Below are 12,604 nucleotides of genomic sequence, written 5' to 3'. Positions count from 1 at the left end.
CCATTGCCCATACTTTGTAGTATTTGGGGGCACCTGGATCTTTGGTACCATCTCCCGCTCTCCCAGGGACACTAAGGTGACACCCGCCCACTCACCCCCCTTATCTAAGGGCAACTCCTCCCCGAGCGCTACACTAGCTACTCCCGGTGACTTTCCTCCGGTGGGAGGGGGTGGTCTCTTTGGGCATCTGACATCTCCCTTATAATGTCCAACACCACCACATTCAAAACAGTGGAGAACCCTTGGCTGCTGGCTTTGGCCAGGATTAGGGTTTCTGGGCGGGTTTGCCCTAGGGGTGAAACCTGCTCCCTTACCTTGGAAATTATTTTGGGGACCTTTGGAGAACTCCTTCTTTTTATCTCCTCCCTCCTTCTTCTGGGGGGCGCCCTGTCCGGCTTTTTGAGAATCCCCTCCAGTCCCCTTTGAGGACACCGGGTACTTGCCCAAGTGTCCGCCTCCTCTGCAAGCTTCCGGGGAACGGTCAGCTTGCTGTCCACCAGGTGTTGGCGCAACTCGGGAAAACATTTCTCGAGGAGGTGTTCTTTCAAAAATAGATTGTACAGCCCCTCATAATCTTTCACCTCGCTGCCCTTGACCCAACCCTCAAAAGCTATCTTGGCGTAGTCTAAAAAGTCTACCCAATTCTGGGTACTCAGTTTGTGACTTCCCCTGAATTTCTGTCTGTACCTTTCAGGGGTAAGTCCAAACTTCTTCACCAGTGCCACCTTCATGGTAGGGTAGTGGGTTTGCTCATCCTGCTCCAGAGCCAACAAGGTGTCTCTGCCAGCAGGTGGCATGTATTTATACAGCCCACCTCCCCAGTGAGTTTCTAAGATCCCGTGAGCCCTTAAAGAAACTTCGTAGGCGGCCAGCCATTTGGCAATGTCATCTCCTGGGGTGTAACTAGCGATGACATCTTTGGGTAAATAGGGTCTGCGTTCCCTGGTGTTCACTTTATTTTCGCTGCCACCATTATCAGGATTGGGAGACCTCTTAATAAGGCTTGTAGGTCCATCTCTTTGATGGTTCGCTCATGAGCTAACCTCCTTTCCATATCCATCCTTGCTAATTCCAACCTTGTTCTCCTCTCCTCCCTCCTATCTTCTAGCTCGGCGTCAGTTAAACCCCTGTCTGAGACGCTGCTGCCCGCCCTCGAAGGTATCCTGGGACCTGTCAGCAGATTCCCCCTTCCAGCTTGGTTCAACAATGCAGCCTCAAGGACAGTGTCCCCGTCACCCTCTTCAGTTTCTGATTCCTCCCTTATATGAGCTTCCACCCATGCCCTTATGCTTGTCAGCAACTCGCCTTTCTTGGCACCTTTATTAAAAAATACCCCTTGATGCTGACACCAATCTCTGAGTTGGGCCACAGTATTGGCTTCTAGCTCTTTAAAATTCAATTCCATCTTTCACTATGGAATAAAATCAACTCACAGGAGAAAACCAAGAAGTGACCTGAGGTTAACCTCCACCCACCACCAGAAATAAATTTAGAAAAAACAAAATTCAAATTAGGAGGGCCGCAAGGAGAAAACTCCTGGTGTAGGTCAGTGTATTGCGTTGAATTACTAATGAGTAGCTGCAACCAAGTCAGTATCCCACCGCTAGGCGCCAAATGTTAGAACCTGAGATGCCAGGTCACCTAGGGTAGCCTGGCCTAGGGGTAAGACATGCAATTTCTAGAGGCACAGTATGAAGGTTGCAGACCACCCAAGAGTAAATCCACGCAATAGCACACAAAAACAACACTACACCAACTTGTTAGAAAAATATGAGCTGTTTTATAAAAATAATGTCTTTGTACTTTTACCTTCAGAATTCACTAATAAATTTAGATTTCAGTTTCTTTGGAATTTAGCAAGAATACTTTTAAGTTCTAAATCATATTAACAACTAGCATTTATAATATAGACAGTTCACTTAACCAAAACTGGCAGGTCACTCTTACACTTTCTTTAACTCAGTTAAGCATTTACTGTACTCTGCTTACATTGTATCATCACTAAACACAGCATTACTTTAAAGCTTGGCAAGAACAGCACTTAAATCAGGTCAGAGCAACACTTTCCTTTACATGGATAACAGTACAGTTTTTCTACTAAAGCTATTTAAAAGCAATTGGTTAAGAAACACTTAAATCAGCAGTTAATTGAGCCCTGCCTGGGCTTCCTTATGGACCCTGTACTCCTGGGGACAGAGTCTCAGTGTACTCTCTGGTACGGTATCTAGCAAGAACACCAGTTTCTCATGTAGAAGGCTCTTCCCCCATGTAACTACCTCCTTACTTGTAACCACAAAGTTGATGAGTCGTTTCCTGTGTCAGGAGCAGAGGGAATAGCGACAGCGGGGGGGGGGGGGCTCGAGGAACCGAGGCTGAAGAGGCTCTCACGCCTCAGTAGTCGCCTCAATGCTTCCCCCAGCTCAGGACGACTCCTTATTATTGCCCTTGCACAAGGGCAGACACCACAAGGCCCAGACTCCTACCGGGCCTCGATTCTCTCCCTCCCTGCCCGGGCCAGCTCTTCAGTGTGGCGCTTGGGCAGGAGGGATGAGCCGATCACTCCGCAATTGGTGGAAGCCGCCGGCGCCTCCTCTCAGCGCTGGGCGGCAAAGACACCGGTTCAGCAGCTCCGCCTCACACAGCCCGGGGCTCTACTGAGCATGCGCGGGCAGCGAGTGTCTCACGGACAGAGATCGCGCTACCGCTCTTCTCCTCAGCTCCAGCCGGCGCCGCCTCCCAGAACCCGGCGGTCTCACAGGGCATGCGCAACGGAGCAGTGACTCCAGCCCAGAGATCGCGCACTTGTGACAGCGCCTCCCCTCGCTCTCCTCACACACTAGGGCCAGGGAAATCACTACAGGACGGCTCCAGCGACGGCCTCGCTATGTGTCCTCAAAGTTCCAGTGACTTTGGCAATGATCCGGCGCCACTTCACCAGCGCTGGCTTGGGGGTCACCTCGCTCAGCCTCACCCTGCTTCCGCCCCTTCAAAGGAGGGCTCCTCCTCACAACAAGTCTCTGCCCCAGCCAGTAAGTGAAGAACTTAGGAGGAGGGGGGGGGGGGGGGGGGGGGGGAAAGGCTCTGCCAGCAAGAAGAGTCACGGCAGCCAGTGGCAGGATACAGTTGGCCACTGCTACTGGAGGGGGGGGGGGTCACAGGATCTACCCCTACCTCTACTAAACACTGCTCAAGAAGAGCCTCTCTCTGCTGCTGCTGGGCAGAGGACTGCGCACCGCAGCACTGCGGTCTCCTTCTCCTGAAGGCTTCCCCTGTCTAATTTTAAACAAGGGCAAGCTAGGCGCCCAGGGTCTCCGGTAACCCTCAACAGCGGGGCCAGGACAAGTAACCAAAAGGGGAGTGGTGGGGTGGATCAATAAGGCAGCTTCCCAGTCCAGGAGGTCAACCCTATGTCTAGCCTCTTCCCACCCTTAGCTACAGCCTGTCCTCCAGCTGACTCTCACAGGTAGACAAAATGGCTGCCCCGCATTCCGCCTTTTATAGGCTGCCCCTCAGTGGTCCAGAATGGACCAGAAGGTTCTGGAATGCCCTATGCTGGTCTATGGGTAAGTTCTGGACTTGGCAGTTAGGGCAGTTGGTAGCCACCATTTTGTGGTTCCAACTTTCCCTGACAGAACAGGCCTCTGGGCCTGAGGTAAAAGATTATGAGGGGAAAAAGAACACCTATCCCCTTGACTAATACCTGTAAAAAGTGGTAGACACAAAAATATTAAGGGGATGAGGGGCAAAAAGGGGACAAAATAAATAATAATGAGGAGGGACTACGCAAAAAATCCAGACAGGTCTAACACAGGGTATATGAGGGCACATGATGCTTCCATATATCCTGTTTTTATGTGGGACGGCTTCTACCTGGCATGTCGCCATCCACATAAGAGTGTTTAGGGTGGTGTAGGACTCCCTGGGGTAGGCTAAGAAAGTGATGCACCAAACTCCGCTGTGGACCTCACAATGCTACCACAGATGGCAGCTCTGCTGGGTTTGCTGGATGCAACAAACAGGAGCTAACCATGCTAAAGGACCTGACCACAAACAAAAACACGAAAAACAGTGCCACCTCTCATGGAAGAATCTGAATTACTTAATCCCAGTTGTAGAAAAGTAGGATCTGCTTTTTATGGTTACCCCCCACTTTGCCTAGTGTTCTGCTGTTTCTGACTAGCCTGACTGGGAATCCTGCTAATCAGGACCCCCGTCTCTGTGCTTTCTCCCTTAAATTGGTTACGGTGAGTACATCCCAGATTGGCTACTGGTGTACCCTTATAAGTCCCTAGTATATGGTACTGAGGTACCCAGGGCATAGGTACACCAGGGGCCTCCCATGGGCTGCAGCATGTATTAAGCCACCCATGAGAGACCACTCAAACTGTGACTACAGGCCTGCCATTGCAGCCTGTGTAAGCTGGTGCTACCACCACTTACAACAGATTTAAATTCCTTATATCGGAGGTCAATGCAGTTAAAATCTATAAGTCACGCCTAAGGCAGGCCTTTCAATCCTGAAGGCAGGGTGCTCGGTTCTAAGTGAGAGGGTGCCCCTGCATGAGCAGGGCAACCCTACAACTTTCCTAGTCTATTCTCGCGGGTTGCAAGTACATCAGCTATTACGATACATAGAGTGGCCATGCTTCATTACACAAAGACCATCTCTAAACTGGCTTGAACTAACCCGGTTGTGTTTGGTATCAAATGGTGTGGGAGGTATGATTCCATGCACTGTAAAGCTCTTCTGGGAGGCCCTCAGTGCTCCCGGTACCAGTCTTCTAGACCCGGACAGCAAACTATGGCTGCTGCCGACAGAGACACAATTCTGCTCTCTGGTTGCCGAGCCAAGTCAACAAATAAACATAGAGGGGCTTTGTTCAACTGTCATTCAAGGTCTGCTTCCGCCCACCACAGCACACAACATGAGGGCATCCCTACTTCAGTCATTGGCTTTCTTGTGTAGTGAGTGACAGCATTTTGGCTGACCAAAAGTGCACATCAGCCTAATAAAAGGGTAATTCAGTGCTAGGGATGGTAGGCCAATATTTTACCTTGCTATTGTTTTTTCCCATTCTTTATCATAATTTTTTTGTCTTCCTTGTGTTTAAACTAGGTCTTTAACAAATAAATTAATCCGCTAAACGGACACCTAAACCAGTCATAACACATCACTTCATGAATACTCTAATTGTTAATTTACGCTCACCTCTGCCTCCACCTCGATCAACACAGGCACATCCCTCCATACAGCCTCAAACACAAAAATCCATACACTCAACCCAATCAAAAATTCTGACCCACCACTCCTCTCACCCTAACAAACAACAAGGCCTCAAACCCCACACCCAGACAACATAAATAACTCTCTTAGAAGTTGCAAGATGCAAATAATAAAAAACTATATAACAAATAAAACAAAAGAATTTCTAAAGCTCACCAAGCCTCACACAACACCCTTTTCAAACTGCATGACAAGTCGCCACAAAGAACAAAATATCAGATGCAACTCACATCCAAACACACTCACCCACCAATCAACCAACCACTTCTTGAGGACAGGGATCACAATTCCTGCATATCACTTTCCAATCTACAACGTACACCTTAGTGTTGGGTGGCCAAAATGTAAGAGCATCTTTGTATTCATATTGCTTTTATTTCCCAAAATACATGCAGGATAAACTTTCTGGAGACTCATACTAAGAGTCCTCTTCTCTATGATCATCATCCAATTAGATGGGTGCAATAACATTTATTTCTTCGACACCATACATCTTACATTTGAGAAAGGTCTCAATCAGTACATCTAGCCTCAGCTTGTGAGGATTGCTCATATTAACTAAAACCACATTGCAGATATATAGTTCAGGAGCCTATCTCCTTTCAGGTTACCACCTAAAGGCTCTCAAAAAATAAATAAAATAAAATAAATATTAACCTAACTCATTTACAAGCTGCACATTATAAGTTCATGTAATTGTAAAGAGAAGAACATCTTTTTAATTCTAATTAATTCTAGCTAAGAAAATACAAAAAGTAGGAGACAACTTAGAAGGCTTCATAAATGGCCATTTCTGAAAAAATTCAAGTTGCCCTAAGCAGTGGGGGGGATATATTAAATACCAGGAATTTGCACAGACCCCACAAACTACGGCCCCTGTTACTACACATCAAACTCAACACTACAAATTGGTTGTTGATTCAGTTCCCTTTGTGCATCTTCACTTCCTTCAATATCCAGAAAGAACTTTACGTTTTGTGATACTTGCACACCACCAAGGTCTATGTTGCACTTCATGGCCGGAGACTTACACTGTTGCTGACAAGCTGCAGATTTAGGTAAATCTCAACAAAGGACCAGAGTTCGTAATACTGCAGATTCACAAGCACACACACTCAAACGTTCTAGACTTAAGTTCACCTTTATCCCCATCTACCTCATCTCTTTTCTCTAATGATTAGTGTAACCAAATGTCCCGGATTCCCCGGACAGTGCCAGTTTACCAAGGGCTCTACAGGCATCTCAGCGCTTTTATTCATTTTTAGGTCTCGCCTGACGTTAGCAGCGCGCATGCGCTGCCCTCATCATGCGAGGGCTTCTTGGAATCAATACAGTTCCAAAAGTCGTGTCTCTACTTCGCCTGCATTTTTGATTGGTGCACTTCATTTTGCGTCACAGATTATGTAGAACGTGGTGTGATAATTGAACCTGAGCTTTTTTAGTCCCTCCTGGTTGCCAACCTGTCTGCATTTGACCCCGCCCACCGGGATTGGATCTTTTACTTGCGGCGGGAGACAGTGTCTCTTAATTAGCTGCTAAGCACTTTTTTTTCGTATTATCGCATTTGCCTTCAACAATAGCTGACACGCCTTTCATTTCTCTTTTTAGTCTCTGGTGCTGCTTGTTGTAATATGGGCAGGATCTAGCGCGTTTCAGCACTTTTTTTAGGTTTCACCTGGCAAAAAGCTGCGCAAGCAGCGGTTCGCGCAGGCGAAAACTTTTGTTTACCAGTATGGATGTTCATCCCGCCTCTGTTTCCCATTGGCCAGCTCCATAAATGGACGCTAGCCATTGGGAAACAGAGGCGTCTGTCATTCTGCGAGGCGACTCGTGGGCGTTCCTGAGAATTTTTCTCATCCAGCCCTTTTTGACACGTCAGTGCGGCGGTGGGCGTGTTTTTTTTTTTTCTTTCCGTGTTGTTTTCGTCTTTTCAGGAGTGCCTTCAGCCGGATTGGTGTTGTTTTTATTTGCGTTCAGGTAAGATGCATTTTGTTTATATTTTTAATTGTTTGTTTCTCGACTTTGTGTGTGTAGTTGCTGCCCCGTGTTGTGAATGTTGTGCTTTGCACGGTATGCACCGGAAGAAGTCCAGGTGAGTGCCTTTCTTGCCGTTCCCGCCCCCCTCCCGCTGTCCGTGCCTTTCCCGCCCCCCCTCCCGCTGTCCGTGCCTTCCCTGCCCCCCTCCCGCTGTCCGTGCCTTTCCCGCCCCCCCCCCCTCCCGCTGTCCGTGCCTTTCCTTGTTAAATGTATGGGGCCAGGACTCCAGCGGCAATGGAATGAGTGTGCATCTGGTCATTTTGGGAACAGATGCTTACACGCGACCACCGCCCGCCTTTCCCGTGCTTCGGACTCCAAATGCTCTCACCCAACAGCCCCAAAACTCCTGCATTACCAGCCATCTCCTGAGCCTCTCTTTCCCCGCAGTATTTATTTTACGCCGCCAATGATGCCCCGTACACCCCCAAGACCACAACCCGTCCCCATCCACCAGACCGTCGACCGCCTACCAATGCATAGTGTATGTATTTTTTGTCCTAGACCAAAATTAAATTGCTGGCCCTGTATAACAAAGGTCAATTTGAATATGGAGCCACACATAGCGTATTTAGAAAACAATGGTGTTAGCCTCTGTGGAGCGAAAATGTTCATTGTCTTGGCACACCGTAAGAGGACTTCCTATTCTATTTGCAATACCAGCCATCCCGTAACCTCCTTCTCCCGCTACCTGCCGCAGCTCCCTGCCTCCCCCAGATCCCACCCCTCTGACCAAATTGGTGCCCGCCTCCTTCGGTCACTCTTTAGGAAACTTTTGTCACGCTCACTTGCGAGGCCCCCCCCTAGCATAAGGCCGAAGCCAGCGTTGAAGCACCATGTGCAGCTCCTCGATGACCCGACAGCGCTTAACCCCCTGCAGCTGCCCGCCTATCTCCCCCCTGCACCTCGTCTGCCCCCACCCTCCTGGGAAAGCAATCCAAGGATACCCGCGCCCCCCCTCCCATCTTTTGAAGCCCCTTCCTGCCATCGATATTCATGTTGCATGTAGTGACAAGCCATTTTTATTTCACTTCAGCCGCAGCCCTGCTTCAGTGCTCGCTGTGCCACCCCACTTTTCACATTGCTGTGTTATTGTCTTGAATTGCCCACTATACCCCGCACTCTCGCCCCCTCCCCCCCGCCTGCCGCCCAGTGCCTCTCCCCCACCCGCTCTCTCCTTTGCCCACTATACTGCAGCCCACCCCTCCCCCACCTCACCTCACACTCTGTCGACGCTGCACCTTCTCATGTGTTTATTGAACATTCACACAAGTAAATATTTATGGCAGAGTAAGGACAATACATGCGATTTTACCTTGGACACAGTGCAGCTGTTGTTCTGAAAATGGAATATGGTATTGGTATTTGCGTCCCAGTTTTTGCTTCTCAAAATCTGGCCACCATACTTAGCTGTGTTCCAAGTTTATACCACTGTGTTCACCCTCATTCTTTCTCTATTCACGTCTCCTCTTTTTATTCTTCCATGACCCTTTCTTCCTTCCCTCGCTTCAATCTTCATCCTGCCATTTCCTCTCTTCCTTTCCTCTTCCATTACTTCCCAGGAAACTTTGCGCCTGTCTACCCTTCAGAGGACATTTATGAGTGCCTGTGAGCCATAAAGCACATTTCTTGTGCTTCATGCAAAACGGTCAACCACCAACCAGCCCTTTGATAAAGCTCTTGTTGAGCGTAGGTGCTTGTATTGCCCACATTTGGATAATTACTATATATATATATATATATATATATATATATATATATATATATATATATATATATATATATGGCTCTGGGTGTGTGGGTGTGTGTGTGGGGCTCTGGGTGTGTGTGTGGCTCTGTGTGTGTGTGTGTGTGTGGCTCTGGGTGTGTGTGTGTGGCTCTGGGTGTGTGTGTGTGGCTCTGGGTGTGTGTGTGTGTGGTAGTAATTGCTGTCTGCTGAGCTCGTCCGTAGGGTACAATAGGTCTCACATTTGCGAGAGATTAAGCTAATGGCAATGTAAATGACAATGCCATTTATTTATCTGTTTTCAAAACCAACACATAAATACAAATTTTGTCAATTACAATGCCAGTAGCTCTAACTTTTCCAAAGGCGAAACCATTGCATTGTAAATGCTTGTTTTGCTATTGTAAGTGTTAGACCTGGCTTCATTGGCGTGAGTCTCCCTTCCATTTTTGACGGATTGCCTCCTCTGTTTTGATATGCTTTTGCTGGATTTATGCTTTGGGCACCGTGCCACTGCTAATCGGAGCCACAGTGCAAGTGCTCCCTATGTTAAATTGATGTACTAATTGGTTATTCCATGATTGGGTTATTTAATTTATCTGTCAAACCCTAGTACAGTGCACCATGTGTGCCCAGGGCTTGTAAATCAAATGCTGATGGTGGGCTTGCAGTACTGGTTGTGCCACCCACAGAAGCAGCTTGTAAAGTGTGTCTCAGGAATGCCATTGCAAGGCCTGTGTGCAGTCTAGCACTGCCATGTCATCTTGGCCAAGTGCACCCACTTGCCAGTCTTTAAACCTTCCCTTTGCTTCATATTAGACACCCCTATGGTAGGCCCAAGGGCCGGGTGCATTGTAAGTATAAGGTAGGACATGCTCTGATGTGTGTAGCATGTTCTAATAGTGAATTACAGCCACTTTCGTTTTTCACTATTGAAGGCTACCTGTTCTCATAGGCCAGAATGGGCAGTTAGATTATTACATTCTTATAATCCTAGCTGACTCCGGGAACATGGTAGAAATTCGAATTCAGTATGCCTGAACTCAGAATAATAAAATACATCTTTTAGTAAAGTTTATTTTAATATTCTGTGTTTGCAAATACCACTTTTAGAAAGCAGGTATTTGCTTGCATAACCACTTGAGCCTGCCTCTGCTGGATTGTGTATTCCTTGTCTGGGTTTGTGAGTGACAGGGCTGGGGGATCCCAGGAGACAGGCTGGGGCAGCCCTGTAGTTAATAAAGAGAGCTGCATCTAGATGGGAGGGAGGAGTTGCACCTGGGACCTAATAGGGCTGAGCCTTCCCTCTACAATGCTGGCTCCACCCCCTGAGGTTTGTCCGATGTCTCTGCCCTGCACTGTGAAAGGAGAGGAGGAATCATGTCAACAGAGTGCTCCAGGGCTGTATCTTCCCTCCCCTGTGCTGGCTCCACCTCCTTTGGGGCAGCTGATGCCTCTGCCCTGCACAGTGAAAGGAAGAAGAGAGTTATGTAAACAAAGTGCTCAGGAACTGGTTTGGCCTAGGCAGAGGACCATCTGCCTTCAAAGAACAAAGGATTTTGGGGTATAAATATTGGGACCCTGATTCCAAGAAATTAGATCACTTCTGGAACAAGAAACCTTTCTGCCAAGGAGAAGAACCAAGGAAGCTGCAGGAGTTTGGACTGCCCCTCCACTAGTATGCTGTTTGCTGGGTTGGCCTGCTGTGGTTGCTTCATTGCCAAGGGAAAGGAGAAGGAACTTTGTAAGGACTTTCATCTACAGAATATTCTCCATGGGCTTGAACTGTGCTTGCCGTCTGCTGAAGTCTCAGGGACAAAAAACTTAACCCCCAGCTCCCTCCTGAATTTCCTTGCTGGGAATTCTGACTCCAGACACTTGCGTGCCGCTGGAAGCGCGATGCATCGATACGAAGTGTGTCACCGCCGCAGCTGAAATCGTTGCATCGCCGGAGAAGCGAGCCTTCGCCGCATCTCCCTGGAAGAGTGTGTTCATCGTAGCTGGCTGCTGTCACATCACCGGAGAAGCGTGACGCCATCGTGAGAGTCGCCATCGCATCACCGGAGAAGCTCGTCGCAGGGCCCGTTGCGGCTCCAAAGTACAGAGTCGTCGCAAGGCTGCAAGGGCGTCATCGCATCATCACCGCATCGCGGGCGCCATCTTCTCGCATCGCAATCGGATCGCAACAAGTCGCCATCTTGCGCACCCCAACGGGCCCGCAAGCCGAGAATCTACGCATCACCACCACACCGGTAAGGCTCACAGCGAGTCACTTACTCCCCGACCCGCCCTCCCCCAACCAGGCATACCATCTTGCCCAAAGCCAACCAGGCATCCCATTCTGCTTTCTAGCAGCGCAAGAAAGCAGTGGGGCGACGCCCCTCCGCCCAAACGGAGAAGCCGCCCCTGTTAAATAAGCTAACTTATGGGGTCTCTGACAAAAGGCCACAAGCCAAGGGGAAACAGTACGCAAAGCGCTGCCCGCGATGTTCTCCCCAGGTGAACACCAAATCAATCTACATATCGATAACTTTGTTGTTTAGATCCAATTCAAATTGAAGATTTTTCTTGTTAAACTCAGATTTCGACATCTGCGTGGAATAAAAATTAAAAAACAAAGAAGGGCAAAAATATGTTCTTGAGCTACAGAATAAGGATTGGGATTTCCGTTGATGTTTTAGTGATTGACAGCCCATGCACACCAAGACAATTGTAGCTTACTGTCATCCGGGTGTGAACTGATAATTTGATAACAATAGAAACATCAACATGAAATTGCGATTTAGCAGGTTTGCTGAACAATATAAAACTGCACAGTCAACAGCGGTATACCAGAAAGAGAGGAAATTCTAGTAACGTCTAGAAACTCACTTGCAAATTAATAAGAGTGGTTGGATGGAGAGGTCCACATAATGTTTTGGATAACTCCTATCTGATCTGCCCCAAGTCCACGAAATAAGTCAAAATACTCTGTAAACCACATGATGAAACTTTAAATGGTAAGCAGTGAAGACAGCGCACATGCCCTTTACTCATTTTTACTTCCACCCCATTCTTTTCTCACAATATCGAAAACACTCTGAACTGGCCATAGGGAAACATGTAGACACCATTAATAAATACTCACACACAGTTCTTACTGTCTGTCGGAATCTCTATTCTTTTACTGTTGCCGCCTGAACAAATTACTGTTCAGCTTTGATTACTTTCACAGCCATAGAGTTGCCCAAGGTCATGGCTCGCGATTCTATAGTTAGGATTGTTGCAGGTGGTGCTGAAGTGCTTGTTTGCCGCACGGCCTTTGTAGCTATGTGTATCACCGCTTCACCACCTTCTACCATCAAACGTTTACCTGCCCGGGAATTCGACTTCCCCGGTAGGGTGACCAACCGTCCATATATTTCACGGATAGCCCGTAATTTCGGATGTCTGCCCGTTGTCCGTGAAGGTTTCTTTAACGGACGCCATTTGTCCGTGATTTTACCTGCTGTTGGGTGACCAATTGTTGGGCCAATCATGGACCTTTCTATCACCAACCGTTGCTCCAATCGTTGCTATGG

General features: G+C 48.0%; 1 protein-coding gene across 1 annotated transcript in view; it reads right to left on the bottom strand.

Moving 5' to 3' along the window:
• Positions 1-12,545, bottom strand: part of KIF3B (kinesin family member 3B) — a 136,016-nt gene extending 123,471 nt beyond the window's left edge. Inside the window, exon 1 of the mRNA XM_078651779.1 lies at positions 12,172-12,545. The gene's annotated coding sequence lies outside the window, so the exon portion shown is untranslated. The remainder of the gene's footprint in view (positions 1-12,171) is intronic.
• Between the last annotated feature and the right edge of the window lie 59 nt (positions 12,546-12,604).

Source organism: Lissotriton helveticus, chromosome 7 (assembly GCF_964261635.1).
Source record: "Lissotriton helveticus chromosome 7, aLisHel1.1, whole genome shotgun sequence".
NCBI classification, from domain to species: Eukaryota; Metazoa; Chordata; class Amphibia; order Caudata; family Salamandridae; genus Lissotriton; species Lissotriton helveticus.
Note: the sequence above shows the minus strand (reverse complement) of the source record. Positions and strands in the feature narration are given on the sequence as shown.